This window comes from Sus scrofa, chromosome 8 (genome assembly GCF_000003025.6).
Source record: "Sus scrofa isolate TJ Tabasco breed Duroc chromosome 8, Sscrofa11.1, whole genome shotgun sequence".
Lineage (NCBI taxonomy): Eukaryota > Metazoa > Chordata > Mammalia > Artiodactyla > Suidae > Sus > Sus scrofa.
In genome coordinates, this window is record NC_010450.4 from 83,778,935 (window position 1) to 83,800,377 (window position 21,443).

Here is a 21,443-nt window from a genome sequence, read left to right on the forward strand (position 1 = left end):
TGAAAAGGTTCACTTGCAGATGTTGTGAAACTGTGACTATTTTCTTATTTGATAGTGGGGGCCCCTCTTTTTACACATGAAGCAAAAATACTTTCTTGGGTGGTCGGTTTGGTTCTTCTTTTGGAATCACCTGTAAAGATCCCGTTTAAGAGCTAGAGTATCAGCATTGTTAATTAAGTAGCCATAATATAATTCTGAGCCAAGCATATCAACTGAACTCATAATTTTATCTTCTGCTGTGTCATTATGACACCTCTAGTTGGGCCAAGTGTGTTCATTTTGGGCCTGCCTTTCAGACCCATTCAGATTCCTTTTATATTGAAGTGCTGTTATCAGTGGCAGAAGTTATTCCTAGATTTAACTCAAGACAAGGCAGTTAATCTCACAGATAATGGAACAAGTGTGTTGGGATTAAAACAGAGAACAATTAACACATATATTAGCTTGGATTATGTTTATATTTTGTTCTCAACTGTCATCATTCACCTACATTTATTTGGCTCACAGAGCCTGGCAGAGAGTGATAGGTGTTTGGTTTTTCCCATTATGTTTAAATTTTGGTCTCATAGTTCACAGCAGGAATCTACTTTCCAGTCAGGGTTTTACAAAATGAGTCTTACAATCATCATGGATCATAAACCACTCCTCTTTGCTACTGAATCTATAAACTTCAATGAATGGAAGGTCTTCATTTTATGTCTTAGTTTCTGATTCTTCAAGAAATCACATGTGCTTTGAGAATAAATGAGGTCCAACCTAGAGCTAAATTAACATGACTTAAAAAAAAAATCGTTAGAGATACTAAGTGCTTGCTAAAATCAAATCAAATATTTATAAAGGGAAAAAAGAATGAGTCTTTCCTCATGCTAATTTTACTCCTTAGAAACTGTTACCATTTGCAACCTCATTATGTGCTCATCCTGACTCTCATGTAAGCATACATAGAAATAGGGTGTTTTTTGGAGTTGCTGTAGTGGTTCAGTGGGTTAAGAACCGACATAGTGTACATGAGGATTCAGGTTCAATCCCTGGCCTTGCTCAATGGGTTAAGGATCCAGTGTTGCTACAAGCTGTGGAGTAGGTCACAGAAGCAGCTCAGATCTGACATTGCTGTGGCTGTGACGCAGGCCACAGCTTCAGTTCCAATTTGACCCCTTACCCAGGAACTTTCATATGCAATTAAAAAAAAAAAAATAGGGTTGTTTTTTTTTTTAAACAAAGGAGACATCTTGGAGTTCCCGTCGTGGCGCAGTGGTTAACAAATCCGACTAGGAACCATGAGGTTGTGGGTTCGGTCCCTGCCCTTGCTCAGTGGGTTAAGGATCCAGTGTTGCTGTGAGCTGTGGTGTAGGTTGCAGACGCAGCTCGGATCCCAAGTTGCTGTGGCTCTGGCGTAGGCCGGTGGCTACAGCTCCGATTCGACCCCTAGCCTGGGAACCTCCATATGCCGCGGAAGCGGCCCAAAGAAATAGCAAAAAGACAAAAAAAAAAAAAAAAAAAAAAAGGGACATCTTGCATACCATTCTGAATTTTGCCCTTTTCACATCAAGAAAGTCATAGGATCTTTCCAAATCAGCCATGAAGATGTACATATTCTGTTTACATAGAATTTTATGCACTTTACCAAGTTTTCCCCCCATTTTTTCAGTTTACTGTGATTTATTTAACCATCCCCTATTTTGGGGGAAATTGAAATTATCTCTAATTTTTCACTGCTACAAAAAATGCTATGGTAATCATATCTGTCTATTTTTACCTATTTCTATGATTCCGTATCTATAGGAAAGTAGTGGGTTGCTAGGTTATAAATTCAACATTTTGGAAATATTACCAATAATTTTTCTTTCCCCTTTCTGCTCCTACCATATCTAAGTGGCTAGGGTCTTCACTGTTCATTGTCACTGAGGGAGGATGTCCCAGTTCTGAAATCAGATGGGAAAAAGTCTTCAAGGGCTCTGGTTTCCAAATGCTCAAATCCTTAGGGGAATGAAGAAACCTGGCAAAGACAAAATGTGTGGGAGACACATCATAAAAGACCACAGAACTTCTGTTTTAGGTTAGAGGAAGCTTCTCTGGCATGGTGGGGAGGGAGGAAGGATGGAGGAGAAGTGAGGACAGCGGACGCATTTGTAGGTCCCAGTGGCAGGCCAGGTGCTACATTTCCCAGGTTATAATCTCAGTGAGGAAGCCACCCCTGGGGATCGAAGGCAGCAGGGGCCCAGAGAAGCAATGCTGTGTGTTATACCAAAACACATCTTCTCAGAAGCCACCTGGCCATGATTCCCAGCTTCTAGTTGAGCCAGGGAGCTGCAGGATTGTTCCCAAGCTCTCAAGCACGAAGGAGAGGAGCAGACAATGTTGCTGGACATCAAAGGACCTTGCCACCAGAACAAGAGCCATCTCATCAGGAACCTGTCTGGGATAACGGCTGAGGACTGAGTGAGCCAGTGACTTCCTTAGATGAGGGCAGTGTGGAAACAATGACTTCCAAGATGCTACCTCTCTCCCTCCTCCCCAGCAGCTTGACATGACCTCAAGACTTAGAAGTGCTCCAGGGGAAAGAGAGGAACTCTGAACCAGTTGAGACTGAGTTTCTGTGATTCAGCAAAATATCTGAGTTTTGTTGCTGAGGCTCTTATCTATTCTGTGGGATTTTTGCCTTTAAAAATGTTTGATAGCCACTACATTTTTTTTCCTTCTCCTCCCAAAAGGTGATTCTCATTGACACCTGCACCAATAATGTTCGAGGGTGCCTCTTTCTTGGATCCTTATCAAGACTTGATGCCATGGCTCTTTGGGATTTTTTTGGTTAATGTATTAGGAGAAAAATACACTGTCCCTCTTGTTGTTTTAACTTCTGTGCCCCTGGCCCCTAGTGGGCATGTTTTTGTGTTTATTGATTACTTATAGTTTATCTTATGCAAAATGCTAGTGTAGTTTACTTTATTCTTTTGTATTGACTGACGACATATTTTATCTTCTACTTAAAGACTAACTGCTGGTTAATGGACATGTAAGCAATGTTTAATCTTTCGGCATAATCCCTCAACCACCCAAAATATCATGTTCTCCAAAGATTTTTTTTATTGTTCCATTATAGAATCAGTCTTTTGTAGCAATTTCCATCTCATTAGTCTTGATTGTTTTAATGTCTCAATGAAAGACATTACGGGAGTTCCATGGTGGCTCAGTGGGTTACAAACCCAACTAGTATCCATGAAGATGTGGGTTTGATGGTTTGATCCCTGGCCTTGCTCACTGGGTTAAGATCCAGCGTTGCCATGAGCCGTGGTGTAGGTCACAGACATGGCTGGAATCCCTCATTGCTGTGAGCTGTGGTGTAGGCTAGCAGCTGCAGCTCTGATTCAACTCCTAGCTTGGGAACTTCCATGTGCTGCAAGTGCGGCCATTAAAAAAAAAAAAAAAAAAAAGACATTTTCATACAGGAAGAAATTTTCGTGAGGAGGAGGTGGAAGGGACATTTGGAAATGATTTCAGTTATTTTTCAATGGTTTTTGTGTCACTAATGAAAAATAATGTTTTAAAAATCTATTATTGGTTTCTTAGGTCAGAAGAGCAAGATTATAAAGGACTATGGCGATTCGCTGAATTATTTTTCTATAAGCTCCTTTCCGGTGGATTTTAAATTTGATTTCAAAACATATTTACTTATGTTATTTCAATTTTTCTCCGGGGCCATTCTTTTTCCTCATTTTCTGACAAATCTCTGCTTGATATTTTGGTGAATCTTTTAATGTTTAATGCACATGCTTGGTCAAATCATGATCCTCTCGAATTATGTACTCCCGTGGTGTAACACTTAGTGATGGTTTATTTTAAAGGTCAGGAATCTCATGTTTAGATGATGCTGGCTAGCGGCAGAAGCACCCACCCCCACCCCCACCCCACCCCCATCCGGCTGGCTTATTCTCCCTTTGCTTCTGTCCAGGACTCAACATAACTCTCTATTTCTTAGCTCTCTTTCTGTTTAATAGGCTCTGAGAATTAGACAGTTTGAAGAGCTGCTAGCTGTTCAAATAGAAGCCAGGTTGTTAGTCTTTAGCATCTGAAAGCGGCTTTGATGGTCTCTGTAAAATGAACTCGTGGACACCCACCACACCGTTGGCACCCCCGAGCAGTCTCAGCAGAGATCAAAGCCTGCCAGTTGTGTGGAGGCAGTTCCCTGAGGACAGTGTTGAAGCTTCCTGGCAGGCGCTCTTTGCTGGCTTTATTGTGCCGCTACCTGTGCCCTGCTTGCTGGAGAACACCACTACCTGTCCGGGGTCCACGGATTAAAGAGGGCTTTCAGTGTTCAAGCCCATTCTCTGGCAGCTGGAATTCCAAGTGTGCTTAGGAACTATAACTGACTCTATTAATTTTAAAATGAAGCAAGAATACCACTGCTTTTCTTTCTCCAACACTGTCCCTTTGTCTCTTTGGGCCAAAGCAGTTCCTCTGGCCATCATTTACCATGCCTTAAATGATTTAAAATGTTATCCCCTGAGGCGCTGGGATGCATAGCCAAGAACAGAGGGCTCTCTGGTTATCAGACTTGACGGCAGCCAAACTCCCCACCTAATGCTCAGCAGGAGGGTTGAGGACATATGTGTATTGTCCTAAAACCACTTTTATTCCTCTGGTCAGCAAGATCCCACATCCTTACCTAACCTGGTAAATAAATAAATGCCTGGCATTTGGCATGGGAAAAAAAAAAAAAAAAAAGACTTTTTTGTTGAACTGGGTATAGACTGGGTCCCAAGCACTTAATGAAAGTGCTTTTCATATTTTTAAAAATATCCAGCATAAAGTAAGAATTATTAGACATTGGGCTTATCATTCTTAGCTTAAAGGACAGGGAGCCCAGAAGGTTCCAACAAGGCAGATATCCCACTTGGTGACTTGGTTTGTCGTTTTCCAGTGGGAAGAAGACTCTTCTTGGGCCATCAACAGCATCCTCCTTTCCAGCTACCTGAGAAAAACTTGTTTCCCTCATGTAAGTCCAAGTTCTTTTCTGCAGGCTTGAAGGCCAAGAAACGTGACTCCAAAACTAACAGTGTGGGCCCCCATGGCTTGGGCAACGAAATCTTCAGACATAACAAACTCCGTCTTAGACTTTCATTTTTTATCAGTCTGGGGACAGGAACTAGATAAGCAGGAGGAAATCTGAAGATAAAGGGGCTCTCCCACGTGGAGCCTGTGGGAGGAAATTTTCTGGAGTGGCGACTCAGGGTATTGTGGATTTGTGAAACAAGACACTCCTTCATGTGGCTCTCGTGACATTCTTGCGGAAAAAAGAAAACAGAGCCCACTGTGTCTAGGAGGGCATATTTAACATCCACAAGGAAAGGCTTCAAAGTGCAGGAATTGTCGGAGGCAATACAGCCTGCAGGTGTGTAGTTTGCAGCAAGCTAACTGGGTTACTGGAAATGAAGGCTGGAAAACACAGAGCTGGCCCCATGGCTCTGTGCACATCTACTGGGGCTGAATTCATGGATGGAAATGGACAAGCAGGCTGCATTGTCCATATGTAACCATCTGAAGGTCAGGACGGTGATATGATTACGATGATGCCTCAGCTAGTTCTGTCCACCTGACCTGCTATTTTGCGCTATCTGCTGATACTCACTGGCCATGCCTGTGATCCTGGGAGACGATGTTGTCCTATGGAGGAAGAGTGCTGTGCTCAGCTAAGGATGTGCTGATTCGCACTGAGACTGTGTGGGCAGAGCTGAGCCTCCATTTCAGGCCTGAAGCCAAGTTCAAAATTCCTTCTATGACCTTTCTCCCTACACATGTAGGTGAGCTCTACCAGTCCACTGACTTTCAAGCTTCATTTGACTTCATTTACTTGAGAAACAAAATAAAACAATGCCCCCCCCAAAAAAAACCCAAACCTAAAATATTCTTATTACTAGACAAGTATATATTGTTGCAGTCAAAAAATTAGAAAATATAAATAAGACAGAGGAAGAAAATAAGTATCACCCATAGTCTGCCACAAAACTATTCATATTTTAGAGATATCCTGCTCTTTTGTGCGAAGGCACATACTTAGTCAACTTTTTTTTTTTCCAAAAATGAGATCATTTAGTATAGAATGGGACTGTTTTTTTTTAAATTCACCAACACATTGAGATAATCTGTCAAAGTCAATATTACAGACACTTTAAGAATTCTATATAGAGTTCTATGGCTGCCTACTTTTCCATTCTGTAGTTGTATGGATACATTTCATTTTGTCCTTGTGTGTTTTCAAGTTTGCTGTACCATAAACAATGCTGCCATGACTATCCTAGTGATTCAGTTTTTGCACACATCCTAATTATTTCCTTTGGACGAATTTCTAGAATTGGAGTTTCCAGGACAAAGAGCATATATGATTTTATAGTTCTCACCAGGAAGCTAAGTAGAGGGATAATTTCTCCACCCTTTGGCAGCACTGAGTTTTGTTTGTTTGTTTGTTTTTGGTTGCACCCTTAGCAGATGGAAGTTCCCAGGTCAGGGACTGAACCCACACCACAGCAGCTACCAGACCCTCTGCAGTGAAAATGCTGGATCCTTAGTCTATTGAGCCATAAGGGAACTCCAGCCCTGGGTTTTAAAATTAAAAACAGGGCTCCAGAACCTTTATATAGTTGCAGAAGAGAAGGTCCCCAGAACATTAGGAAGGAAACATCTCTTCTCCTTGCAAAGGTGTACCATTTAGAAGCAAAGTAAGTGCAGCACATTCTTTCCCCATTTTCCCAACCCCAGAAGATCAGCTATTGTAACAAGACAAGATCTGTAAGAGGGAACATTAAGTGAGATTGCACTCAATCCACAGTTCAAAGGCTCTAAGAAAACACAACCAAGGGAAAGTGTAATCCATCAATGGCCCATGGCCATATACCTTCTCCTGTAATCCCTTCATTTTTTACAAGTTAAGTAGGGTTAAGCCAGGTCAGCGCTTGGATAAAAGTTCTCGAAAGAAATCCCAAGTAGCACATAAAGTATTGTTCACGATTGTGTAAATGTCAGTCCTGTGCAAACAAGGTTACAGAACTTTCCAAAATTCCTATTTCATAGTGGAAAATATCTTTTGGAGTATTGCCGATGAAGAGAGAGTAGGAAGTAATTGGCCACGAGCTCTGTTCGATTTGTTAGATTTCTTGGAGAGCTTCTGAGGCAATTGGTAGGGCTGCACTTGGTGGCTCAGATGCTGAATTAACCACCAGAGTTTCTGATCCACAGAGAAGACCACCCATTTTTACTGTCACAAGACGGTTCAAGAAAGAACCAGAGACGTCCAGCTGGGATGATCACATTATGCTTTCAGGCTGTCAGCACAAGCAAAATGAAGAGCTGATGCAATTATCTAAGTATTTTAAGGGAAAAAAAAGCCCAAAAACCCTAGAAAAAGAGACATGTTTAGCATGGGTTGAAATCTTCAGTGAGCTCTCTGTTTATAAACTCTAGCAATTAATACTCAGTTTTTTCCTGCACCCCTCAGGCTTCTATGAAATAACTGCAAAGAGAAAGAGGGGGGCTAGAAAACGTCAAGGAAACCAACCTTTTGTATCTAAAGGGTCAGTCATGATGGAGTATAGTAGGAGGGCTGTTTAGAGGTCTGAGGTATGACATGTGGATCTTTTGTGTCTTAAATGTGCTGGTGTGTTTTACAGCACTGTTATGTTGTGCAAATCCAATTTGCAGTCGCACTGCTGTCGATAAGAACTGTCATTCCCCAAAGCACTGTGAATCAAAACTAAAGTAAAATTTTAAGAAATCCACTTCAAGGAATAAGTTAAGATATTCTAATAGTTTCTTTCCATTCTTTAGTGGGAAAGTTTCAGGGGCTCTTAACACCAGTAGATGAATTATAGCAGTTTGTTGATAAAGTGATGGATTCAAAAAGTACTTGAAAACAAAATGCAGAAAAGGCATGGAAAGCTAGTATATATAGAAAGAGGTTTTTTTTTTTTTTTTTTTTCCCACTTTCGAAGGCCACTATTACTCATTTAATAATTCTGTTGACCTTATACCTACTACAACTTCTCTGACTTCTGAATTAATAGTCAAAGCAAGTAAAATCTATGTTTACTATATGTGGTACTTAAAAATATGGACGATTGCTTTTGTTGTCGTTTGTTTGTTTCGTTTTAGGGCCGCACTTGAGGCTTATGGAAGTTCCCAGTTTCCCAGGCTAGGGGTCGAATCAGAGCTACAGCTCCTGGCCTACACCACAGCCACAGCAACACCGGATCCTTAACCCACTGAGCAAGGCCAGGGATCAAACCCGTAACCTCATGGTTCCTAGTTGGATTTGTTTCTGCTGTGCCAGGATGGGAACTCCCTGGACGATTGTTTTATAGCACTTAATTTACACCATGGTGTATAATCTTGTTTAATAAGTTCCCATTGAATTAATTAATTGAGGAATGAATGACAGGTATGAAAAAAACTCCTGACTTTGGAAACATGTGGGCTAACAATGAAATACTCACAATACATATTTAGCTTACAATAGACAAAAGAAATGTTTGAAAGACCGGACGCTTTGGCAAAATTGCCATCAATGCATTAATTTGTTCATTCAATATTTCTTGAACACCTACTGTGTGTCGCATCCTGTGCTAGGTAGATACAGGAAACAAGTTGAATAGATAGATGTCTGTGTCCTCGACGGCTTGGCTGATTGTCCTCAAGAAGTGTTGTAGCTTTGACAAACCTCTTCCCTGAAAGAGAATTTCTCTGACTTCTGAGTGATTTCACATTTTCTAATTGAATCTTTTTTGCTCTTGTATTAAATGAGTGCCAGAAAACTAAGGAATTTGCCTTTAAAGTTTGAAAGTCCGAAATACCTCTAATGGGTGGATGGCATTCTAGTCCCAAACTCCTTGTCCAAGGGCTTTAGGAAGAGCTATACGAGAAGTAGACAGTCAGCCAGCATTCAGTAACTTCTCAGAGACAAGTTTTGAGGTGCACCATCTAACCTCAAGCTAGTGTTATTTGGAGCCCGTCTAAAATAACTCAGCAACACTAATCAAACAATCTGGTAGTGTCTCTTAGAGATGCTAATCCTTGTTTCCCAGCAAAATTGCAAAATGGCTCTGCTGGCTCTCTCAACTCCTCTTAGGAGGATTAGCAGGAAAAAGTCTTATTTTCTTTACTTCCTGTCCTCAACAGCTGGGGAGGGGGCTGAGTGGGCTTTTAAGGCATGTTAGAAATACAAAGTCTGTGACTTATATAGAATTTCAAAGTCTGCAACATTTCTAAGCTGGAAAGCCATTAAATAAATGGGATATATTTTATGACACCATGATTTATCTTGCTTGACGTCACCATTTCTATTCCCTAGGAGGCAAAAAATGTTGTGGAGAAATAAACTGACAATAAAGGAAAGACTACTAGCCTAATGTAAATTGCCCTCATGGCAGCAGCCCTCTATTTGGCCATGGATAAGGTGTCCTGGAATTTGACACCAGTGAGCAGGCCTGGCTTGTCCAGGTCACCTTCACCGTATATTCAGGTGTGGGTGGCTCCACAGACTGGTGACTTGTGAGCCAGTGCCCTGATGGAAGGTCCCACTGACTCTATTACATTTTGGGTGTCTTGCTGGAATGGTGGATGAGGCACATGAAACTTTGGCCTGTTTTCTTTTTGAAAAATATATATTTTTTTAATGCTGCAAATATCGAATTTATTTTCACAAGCAAAATCCTAGGGGAAATGAGGAAATGGGCCATAAATTCCTTTTTTAAGTATCCACTAGTGCCTCTGTTCTGTTTATTTTAGGTTTGAGCTTGCAGTAGGCCCTCCGTCCCTTGCTGTCCCCCCTGAAGTTGTCACTGTGCACTCTGCAAAGCAGACGTACCAGTTCTTCAGGACTAAGGGTGAACATTCAGCTGTCCAGCCTGAAAGACGAGTCTAAGATAACAGGAAGAGGCTGGTCAGACAGTGAAATAAGTCAGGTTCATTTCAGTTGAGAGAGAGTTTTAATGCGTTAAAGAGAATCTAAATGGCTTTATTAGACCACTAATGTATGAAAACTTCTTTTTCCTTCTCTAATGCTCTTCTCTCCTTATTCTCACTGAGGGTCTACAACTCGATTTATTTCTCTCTGTACACAATTAACTTTAAATCGGAAGTCTTTATTTTCTATGACATGTTGTTGCCTCTTGATTTTCATTTTTACTCTATATCTTTTTCTTCTTCACTGAAAAAACTTTAATTTTACTTTTTAGATCAGTTCCCTAACTTCACATAGACTTAATTCCCTTTCTTGAAAAATATAATCATACTTCCTTCTGTATTTTTTTCCTTCCCTCTTCTCTACTTAAAAACGTTATCAACTGCCTTAAGAGGACTGCTTTAAGGATTGATAGTGGAAACTCTGGGGAAGACTTTACATTTTATGATGATAGCACATTTGTCCCTTAAGTCCCTATGGAACAAATAGAGCCCATTTTATATAGAAACCTCATACTGTGGACATTGAATAAAAGTTCCCTAAAAAGACTGACTTTATGACTATCTCAGAATACTCTTTACAAGTTTTTTGTGTAATGCAAAAAAATGCAAAAAAAAGGCAGAACTGGGATGCATTTAATTTGATATCAATCCCCCCCTAAACATTCCTAATGTTCGCAAATGTGCTTTGCCCATTGCTCCACCTGCTTTCCTCACACTGCTCACTGTGAGCAAGAATGAACCTTCGCATCCTTTGAACAGAACCCTGCGTTTCATCTGTAAGATGAAACTTAGCAGATGCTCAGGATATTGACAGCTCTTCTTGGTTATTAGATCACACTGGAGTTTCTACCTTGGTTCATCAGAAAGAGATGCTGTTATGGTAGATATTTGCTGACTGACTTTTTTTTTTTTTTTTCCTTATCTTCTTTTCCATAACAACACCTGATATCTATATAATTCTGAGAAAAATGATTATACATCTGGGTCTAAGGTGAAGCATATGACTTAGGCTAATTAATCAGTGCAATCTATTCACTGATTATAATAATTTGTTAAGGTTCGGATATATATTTTAGGCCCTCTAATTTAAGCCATCCGAACAGATTAAATATCTGTTCTTTTCCTAGAAATGTTAGAACATTGATGCTGTTGTCAAAGAAATTAATAAGGGAGTAAGTTACGGTTGGTGCAGTTGCAATTATTTTGGGACCACAAGGTAAGCCAGGCTTAAGATGAATCCTATGAAGAAAAACAGAAAGAAAAAAGATCTTGAATACATATTTGAGTAGCTCAGTCAAGGTTTACTTGTAGTCTACCCTCCCTCTGTTATTTTTAAACACCTGAGTCAGTGAATTCTCCTTTATAGTTTAAACACATTGAGGCAAGTTTTCTGCTACTTTTTACTGAAAGTATTCTCACTAGCAAAGACGTAAAGTACAGACCAACATCCTTAATAGCATTCTTAACACAATGTAAAGGCATTCTACTCTGTTAAACAGATGAGGAAAATTTCCATTATACCATGGAATTATACAAAATTGATAAAGGTGACTGGCCTTGCTCTCTAGAAGGGACCATAACTATAGAAAATCACACAGGCCATCTTCATTTGTATTTGAGGCTACTCCATTCCAAACTCCAAGCAATGAGAGAGTGGAGACATCCTACTTATTTTGCTTTAAGTCATGCAGAGAGTATTATTTCTAAATAAACATTTAATGGTGTTGGTGACATTGAATAGTTTAATTTACTTTGCTAACAATAATAAGGTGACTGTAATTAGCATAATACCAATCTTCTAGGAAAATAAAATGCGGAAAGGAAGTCACTTAGTATAGGAAGCTCTTAGAATTAACAGCAGGGCCCGATAGTTCAGTGGCATTCAATAAATGTTTTCTGAGGCCGACTGTGTTCCAGGTACTGAGATCGGTGCCAAAGAGACAGAATGAATAACTGTAGCTCCTATTCTGAGAAAGCCAATGAGTTTTGGTGTGCAATGTGCTAACTGTGATAAATCCATCATGGTTACCTGCAGACTGGTGTTGAGAAAAAGGCTCAGCTTGTGTTTTGAGTCAATCAGAAAGGACTCCTGGGTCAAGGTTCACCTAAGGCTTGTACTACTTCTATAACCATTAATAATACCTGCTATTGGCACAGGAATGGCAGTGATGGAATAAGCTTTTATATTTGCTACCCCCTGGCTAAGGGCACAGGATTTCTGTGTATTTCCAGTATATCTTCTACTGAGTCACTCCAATAATATACATTCAGGTCTCAGGTGTTAATGGTACAATGCTCAAAAGCATATGAGGATTAACAACAGGTCCTGCTGTATAGCACAGGGAACTATGTCCAATCTCCTGAGATAGACCATGATGGAAAAGAATACATACATACATATATATGTGTGTGTGTGTGTGTGTGTATGCATATATATATGAGTCACTTAGCTGTACAGCAGCAATTGGTACAACATTGTAAATCAACTATACTAAAATTTTTTTAAAAAACAAAAATCAATAATATGTTTACACTGAAGACTTGAAGATTCCAAGAAGGATTTTGAAGAAAATCTTGAAACAAATGGAAAGAATATAATAAAATTCTCCTGAAAATAAAATAAAAACAATTGTAGACCTGGTTTTCCTCTATGCTTAGTTTTATAGGGAAACTATTGGGATGAATGAGTCAGGTATCTGTGTTTTCTAATGACCCCTGACTGTGATGGGCCCCGGGCAGATATGATAAATGTGAGCCAAGCAAACACAGAATTTGGTGGCCCTGACGATTTTGTCCACTGCAGTTTCTGCAAGGCAGTTGACCAAATCCAAATTTCCTGAAGAAGATCACATTTTCTCTTGTGGTATCGCGGCCCAGGAAAGCAGTGCAGAATGGTTAGCGTGGATCCAGAAAAGAAGGGGTATTTTAGTATTCTCATGTCTCTAATTTAATTTCAAAATGTGAGTCTCCAACCCCCCAGCACTGTTAAATGCTTTTGGTAGCATGCTGAAGGGGAGGAGGAGGGAATTCAACCTGCCAGAGCCACACAGATTTATACCTCATAATAGCTACCAATGCGCCGCAGTAAAATTTTACGTTTCAGCTAAATTCCTAATGACTTTCAGGCCCGTGCCAGAAATGTTAGGGTAGGCTTAGAAAGGGAGAGAATGGAAGGTACAGTCACGCATTCTCAGGCGTGGGGCGTGTGGGTGTCCGTGTGTGTGTGTGTGTTTCATTTGGGATTATGGGACACGTGCTCATCATTCTTTGCCATCTTGATTCAATGTAATTAAGTCCTGGCAAGCTACCCTTTCCCTCACTTGGACGCCAGGGCTCTTCTGCTTTTTCGCATGGGTTATCCGCAGGAGGTTATTTTGTGGTCTTATGCCTTTACTCCAGGGGTGGCCACTGTTTCTTTCTTTCTTTTTTTTTTTGACATTTTGGGCTTCACCATGATTTACAGATTAAGTCTCTGGCCTGTCCCAGGGCCAGCAAGGCTGTTGTTCTCTTGCGCGGACACATCTCACTGCTGGGAAGCACGGCTCTTTGCTTACCCTCTCATTAGAGTTCTTAGCCCACATTTCCTTTTGGCACAGAACGCTAGGTTATTTTGACCATGTGCTGGATTCGCCTCCCTCCCTCTCCCCCTGCTGACTTGTGAAAATGACCACAGAAGGGGGAAGTAGGTGATGGGCGGGGGTCGGTAGATGGCAGACCCCTGTCCCCCAACCCCGGGACCCCCGACTTTTCTCCTTAAGCAGGAGGGTTGCTTTGGAAGAAGCCTCAGAGAGGCAGGTTTGCTTTGCTTGTGTTCATCTAATCCCCCACGGCGGCCCCTGATTCTGTCTTCATTTTTCATTTTTCCTTTTTTTACTGCAGGGTTTTTGGGGCGACACAAGTGTCTTGCAGAGGGAAGGGAGAAGGAAAGGAACCCTGGAGAGGGAAGGGAGACCTTGTTGGCTTATTCTGCTGCAAGGAAACTGGACCGCTTCCTTCACAATCGCAGGACTCTTCGTCAGAGTGTCAGTGTGGGTGATTTTTAGAAATGTGCGAAAGGCAAAAATGAAAATATAGCTAAAAAGGTCCATCCTAAGATTAAGAGCAAAAGCCATCAAGGCCTCTCTATAATGGATAAACAGCCATAAATCCCATGTTCATAGATAGGGATGTACCCTTTGATCTTTCTTCTCTGGTTTTTACTCAGAGTTGCCAACATGTAAAGTTATTTTGATTTTTATTCTTTCCTATTTTTCTTACAATGTGAATTTTTTATATTAGCCTTTTACATGACTACTTTTTTATATGAGTAAGAAGCCCGTTTTGAGTCTTTCAGATGCTCATCCTTTGTGCTTTATATGTTTGTTTCTTTTGCAGAATCATGGTCACTTATTTCCATTGCATCTTCCTCCTATGAAAACTGAGTCCTTCTTTAAGTGTTACTGTGCAAAACTTTACCACAGTAATGAACACATTTCTAGTGCGTATGAGAGCCCAATGAGATAAGCTTCCATGGGACTGATTTCTATGGGAGTTTGCATTATTGGCAGTGGATTTGAAAGTTGTTAAAACCTGAATTATTTATTAATGTAGTTGAGTAATCATTATTCTCAAATGATTTCTTTAAATAGGTGTGTTCTCTAAATATGTGTTTAAGAAGGGGCTCCAGGAGTTGCCTGGTGGCTCAGTGGGTTAAGGACCTGGCATGGTCCTGCTGTGGCATGGGTTCAACCCCTGCCCTGGGAACTTCCACATGCCGGGGCTGTGGCCAGAAAAAGAAGGAACACAGTATCCTAACTATGCTCCCACATTTTACAAATGAGCAAACTGAGGCTTGGGCAGGACCATGTGCCTCTTAACCAGCTGAGTTCCCCAGTGACCGTGTCTAGGACTGGAACCCAGTCCTAGGTAAGTTCAGTATTCTTTCCACTTCGCTGTAATTGGCCATCATCAAGTCCTGCAGCTGGCGTGACAAGTCACATAAATCACGAATGTAATTTGGTTGTGATGATCATTGTATAACTATAAATATAATAAAATTCATTGAGTAATAATAAAAAATAATTTAAGAAAATATTTTTAAACAGAAGATATTTTCATTAAAAATATAATTTAATTTTGATAGGCAAGAAGAATCAACCCCTCCCTAAACACACTTTGGGCTCGTGTTAAAGCATTTATTTGGAAACTTGGGTTCATCTCAAGCCTATGTATGTTCTCCTTTCTTTTGCGCTCCCTTCGTAACACCTTTTCTGTCTGTTCTGGGCCTGGAGGCACTAGAGGACTGTAGCATCTTCCACCAGGTGTGTTGAACTAGCTCTGTGTTTACTCCACTGAAATGGAAGTGAAACCGGGGCCCTCTCTTGTCAAGGCTGATGTCTTTTTGGGGCTAGTCAGCTGAGCTGTGGGTCTGCTCATGAAGTTTACCCAGCTGGTTTCGTTTTGGCAGGGGGATCCTCTGAGACCTTCCTCAAAACTGCCACCTCGGCTGCTCTGGGTTTCTTTTGGAACATCCACAGGCTTGGCCCACAGAGTAGGACTGGGTGGAATTCAGGGTGTTCAGATGTCTTCCAAAGACTCCCAGAAAGTACCAACTTACAGACATGATGGCCAGGAATGGTGTTTAATTCTGAGTTTGGCATTTGCAACAAAGCTGTTACCTCTGAATATTAAATCCCCCCCAAAGGTAGCCAAGCATGACCTGTACTTTTCACATCATTTCTCTGTGAGGAAGAAGGAACGGTGGTGGACCTGTGACTTTTGGAAATTCCTCCGAGTGACTTGGCAGCGTTGGAAACTGTGGGCTCTGAAGAGGTCACCCAGGCCCCTTTGGAGTGAGGGTTCTCCTTCCTTATTCAGGTGCCTGGATGTCTGCAGGATGGCAGTTGGTACAAATCTTCCTTCTTTTCCTCTCTTCTCTAATAACATGAGTTTCCACCACCACCCCTGCCCCCGCCATGGAGCATTATTACCCATCTCGTTTTGCAGCTATTATGTTATTATTTCATTTTTACCATTTTAAGATCTCTCCACCATGAAGTGCATAGACAGAAACTCAAGACCCAGAGTCCACAGGGACGGTAATCACCTCAGCTTCTGATTCCCATTTCAGCTGTCCTTCCATTCTTTCATGCCACCATCCATCGAGTGGAGCACAGGGGCCAGCTGGGTCTCAGATGCACCTGTGCTCTAAGAACACAGTCTTGGAGCTGGGGTGGAGCTTGCCTGTTGGGGATACTCTGTGCAACATGCAATGTAAGCTTGTTAAGCTAGTTCATCTCTTGTCAATTGCTCTTCTTTTCTTTTTCTTTTTTTGTTTGTTTGTTTGTTTGTTCATTTTTTTAGGGCCACATCCATGGCATATGGAAGTTCCCAGGCTAGGGGTCAAATCAGAGCTGCAGCTGCTGGCCACAGCCACAGCAACACCAGATCTGAGCCTTGTCTATGACCTACACTACAGCCTGTGGAAACTCCGATCCTTAACCCATTGAGCAAGACCAGAGATCGAACCTCATGGATACTAGTTGGGTTCATTACTGCTGAGCCACCACAGGAACTCCTGCTTTTTTTTTTTTTTTCCTTTCATTAAAATAAAATAAGAGTTCCCATCATGGCTCAGCAGTAATGAACCCAGCTCAGCGATAGGATCCTTGAGGATGCGGGTTCAATCCCTGGCCTTGCTCAGTGGGTTAAGGATCCAGCATTGCCATGAGCCATGGTGTAAGTCACAGTCACAGTTCAGATCTAGTGTTGCTGTGGCTGTAATGTAGGCCAGCAGCTGCAGCTCTGATTCGACCACTACCCTGGGAACTTCCACATGCAGCAGGTGTGGTCCTAAAAAGACCAAAGAGAAAAAAAAAAGTAAAAATAAACTGAAGTAAAGGCCAACTTTAATTTTATTAACCTTTAAAAATCAGCTAGTCTTCAGATGATGTCTTCATTTTCTACAGCCACCTACAAAAGACCACAAATTCGATGGCTTGGAAAAACAGAAATGTTTCTCTCAAAGTTCTGGAGGCCAGAAATATGATTCGAGGTGTTGGCAGGGCCATGATTCTTCCTAAGGCTCTAGGGGAGAATCCTTCTTTGCCTCTTCCAGCTTCTGCCCCCCGCCACACTCCTTGGCTCATGGCAGCATCACTCCATTCTCTGTCTCTGCCCTCATGTGGCTTCCTGTGTGTCTGTGACTCTTCCCTCTTCTCTTCTCCTGTAGGACTTGGCAGTGGATTTAGGGTCCACCCTAATCCAGTATGATTTCATCCTGAGATCCTCAGCTTAATTACACCAGCAAGTACCCCTTTCCCAAATAATGTCACATTTACAGGTTTTGTGAGTGAGGACATGTACATATATCATTTGGGGGTTCACCATTCAACCCACTACAGATGGGTGAAGAACAATGCTTTGTATGTCTATGATGTGGGGATGAAAAGTTTTGAGTCAGTATAACTAAACGCAGATAGTAGAATACAGTAAGATTAAGCAGTTCCAATTGCACTGATGCTTTAGTGAGGCAATTTCTTTTTAAGGAAAAGAGTCTGACCTTCTGGAGCACGAGCAGATAGAATGAGGATATGAAGGAAGTACAGAAAAGGGGGAGGGAGATCAGACCAACATGCTTGGGTGTGTGTCATCCTGGAAGATTTCTACCAGGAAGGATCCTTTACTCCTTGGAGTTTCTTGGAGATTCTGTTCCAATAGAGAAATCATTTCACACATTTTATGTTTGAGGCCCAGAGTTGGAAGAGAAAACGCTTCCCCCCTGTGGTTCTGCTCAGTTTGTCAGAGGGAACCACGAAGACAATGAAGATTCTTCCAGCTGAAAGCACACTGAATATGAATTTTGGAAAACTAGAGACTAGAGTCAGGGTTTTGGAGACAATCTTAACTACACTGTTCCAATGGCTGGCTTCTCATCCCTTCATAGCTCACCTACTCACTGATGCCTTCCCTAGCCAATCGTTGCCAAGGAAAAAATAGCCAATTTTCCTCTCTGCTCCCCAGTTGGTTTCCTTTATGACACTTAGAACAACTTGTAATAGTTTTCGTTTGTTTTTTTTTGTTTTGTTTTTTTGTTTTTTGTTTTTTCCTTGTTTTGGATCTGTCTCCTGTGAAGTACTGGTGGTTCCATGATGACAGGGCTTGGGTCTGCCTTGTTCATCACTGAATCCCCCAGGGCCTTGTAAATGTCTGGTTCATGGTACCTTATGAAGAAATGTTTGTGGCATAATGAGCAAGTGAGCCAGTAAATGAATTAGCCTGTCTATGCGTGTGCTGAGGGAGAGGCAGGAACGTACCCTGGGCTGAAATCGAGACAATGTTCAATGTAAGGAAGTTGGTAGCTTCGATGATCTAGGAAGAGAAGAGTGACAAAAATCTTTCATCGGTTTCTCTCTTCTTACTACTACAGCTATCCCTGCTACAAATTCCCATAAATAGTAGTAGAATATTAAAATTAAAAGACTCTTGGAGAGTTTTAAATTTAAGAGAAATACCAGAAGCACAATAAATAAAACCAAAAGTAATTAATGGGTTATGAGTTAAAGCTACTGAAAATATTATATATATTCACTGGAGTCAAATTTCCTGTTAGGAATGATAATAGGAGAAAGCACAGACTTTGATGTCCTGCCAAAAGCCACCAGTATGGTGATCCTAGTTACTGTGATGTGGGCACCTGGCCTACAGATTTCAGAATTCTGTGTGGTTTCCTTCAACCAAATTTCTGAAGGAGCCAGCAGAAAGGGGTAGGGGTGGGAAATGTGTTATCTATAAAACTCAACCACAAAAATAATTTCCAAGTGCCGCTAAAGGCCTCAATTTAGGCTGTAAAAGCCAAGACATTTAGAATAAACTATTGTAACTTCTTGCAAGCGTGGTAACACACATGGCCAACAGCATGCTGGATTGGGGGCGGAGGTGGGGTGGTTGCAGAATATGTCAACATGGGTGAGGAAGTGTGTGAGGCAGTGGGAGCTGGGGGTGGGGTTGGGGGGTGGAAATGGGTGGCGGGGGGAGTGAGCTTCAGGGATTTTAAGTTTTGCTTTGCCCTTTTGGGAATTTTACTTCCGACTTTTAAAAATTAATCTCCCTCAAGAATTTAGCATTTATGCGATCTGCCCATTGTTTTTGTTTTATTTTTTGGTTTTTAGCCATGCCTGGCATGTGGAAGTTCCTGGGCCAGATCTGGAACCCAAGCCATAGCAGCGATTTGAGCTGCTGCAGTGACAATGCCAGATTGGAGCAGCAGAATTGCCACAAGGGAAACTTGGTCTGCCAGTTGTATTATTCAGAAGTATCTATGGATGAAAGGATACGTATGTCTTTGAGTAATGTTTAGAAACTTTGATCAATGATGTCAAAATCTAGTTTCCTTCTGGACACAACAGAAACCATCCACTTACTAATAGTTAAGAAGATTCTGTCTTCTTTCTTGAAGACCATTCTTCTAAATCAAGGATTAGTCTGCGTTTCCCGCTGTTCCCTTGCCCAGGAACTTCTATATACTGCAAGTGTAGCCATAAAATAAATTAAAAAAAAAAGAATTAGTGGTACAAGCTACATCCAGAGATGAAGTTAACCTAGATTAAAAGTGGTTGTGTCTTAAGGGATAAATTAATAAATCGCCCCATTTCATTAGGCCAAGATCAGCATTTCAGTTTTCCTTTTTGTGCTCTATTGTGCAAAGATAATGGTAGCCAAGATGTTTCTCCTAAAAGCTGTTGCCTATACAGACTGTATTGGAATGCTTCGGGACTGAAAGAGGTGGGACAGGGTCAAAAAAAGCAACTAAATTTGGTTCCACAACAGAGAAATTGCATTACCTTACATACTAAATTTCCAGGTAGATAGCTTGTGAGATATTTTGCTGTTGGGATTTTTGGTTTATTTGTTTGTTTGTTGTCACCAATTTTCTAGTCTTCCCACATTCCTCTGCCTGTGGGTTACAAGACAGCAACAGTAATTCTGGACATCATGTCTTCACTCAGTCATGTCCAAAGGTGGCAGGGGAAGAAAAAGACATGTTCTTTCCTTGGCTTCTCTTTTCAAAGAAAAGAAGCCATTTTCATGCATCCCACAGCTGACTTACCCTTATGTTTTATTGGCCAGATGTACAAATTGTGCCAAGTCCCAAAAACCATCACTGTCAAAGGGGATGAAATGACATTGCTTAGATTCTTCCAAACTTGCTTCCCTGAGGATGTGAAGGACCAGCTCCCCTGAAGCATGTGGCTCCCTGATTTTTGATCAGAATTGAGAGAGGATGTCTGCTGGGAAGGCAACCAGCAATGGTTGCTGCAAGAGGGAAAATATTTATAAAAGGCTTCATTCAAGAGTTCCTTTGTCTCAAGGTCAGATTTGGCCAAGTTTTTCTTTTTGCAATTTCCTCATGTCTTTGATCTAAATGATCTAAAAAAAAAAAGAAATCACATGCTATGGCAAGAGAACCGTCTTTCTAGACCGGGGGTCTGTAGAATTTTCCTGGAAAGTATTTTACATGTTATAAGCCACCTATGGCCTCTGGCCCTGAGGCCGTTGCTACCTTCTCCTTCTCCGTCTCCTTCCTCCTTCTCCTTTTCTTATTCTTCTTCTTCCTCCAACCCTTTAAAAGTATCAACAAAATTCTTAGCTTATGGCCTGTGCAAAAAAAAGGCTGGGACCAGCTGACCCAAGAGCTTTACTTTGTAGACCTCCACTCTAGACAGAAGATGCAAAACAACATGGAATACAGCTGACATATTAACAACTAGCGTTTGGACACCGTTGAATGAAATCTGTAAAATCGCCAAGACCCAATTATTTAAACTTGGAAAGAGAAAAGAGTGGAGGAAGATGCCACACAATAGCAGTTTGGTTTGCTTCAGAGTGTGCAGAGGACTTGAAAGCCGAGGCAGAGCAGTAGTGGAAGAAAAAGGCAGATGCCATGTTGAGACCAAGGGACATTTTGACTTCGATGACTATGTGACCCACAGGTTGTCTTATGTCAGAAAAGCCTGGGAAACCTGAGGTATACATTAGCTTTGTAAATCTCCAATTTCCACCCCCTAAGTTGCTAACAGTAACTGTAACAGAGAATTTAAGTTCTCCATTCCTGATTGAAGCATCTTTAACCCATGTCTTTGCTTTCAATTTCACGTTAAGCTTCTCGCTACTTTCTAAGAAAGATGAATCACTTACCTATTTTTTTTCAATTTCATTTTGATTTTTTTTGAAAAGGAAAAAAAATACAAAAACCTGTTTTAATAAAGAATATATGGAGTTCCCGTCGTGGCCCAGTGGTTAACGAATCCGACTAGGAACCATGAGGTTATGGGTTCGATCCTTGGCCTTGCTCAGTGGGTTAAGGATCCGGTGCTGCCGTGAGCTGTAGTGTGGGTCACAGACGCGGCTCGGATCTGATGTTGCTGTGGCTGTGGTGTAGGTCGGCGGCTCCAGCTCCGATTCGACCCCTAGCCTGGGAACCTCCATATGCCATGGGTGTGGCTCTAGAAAAG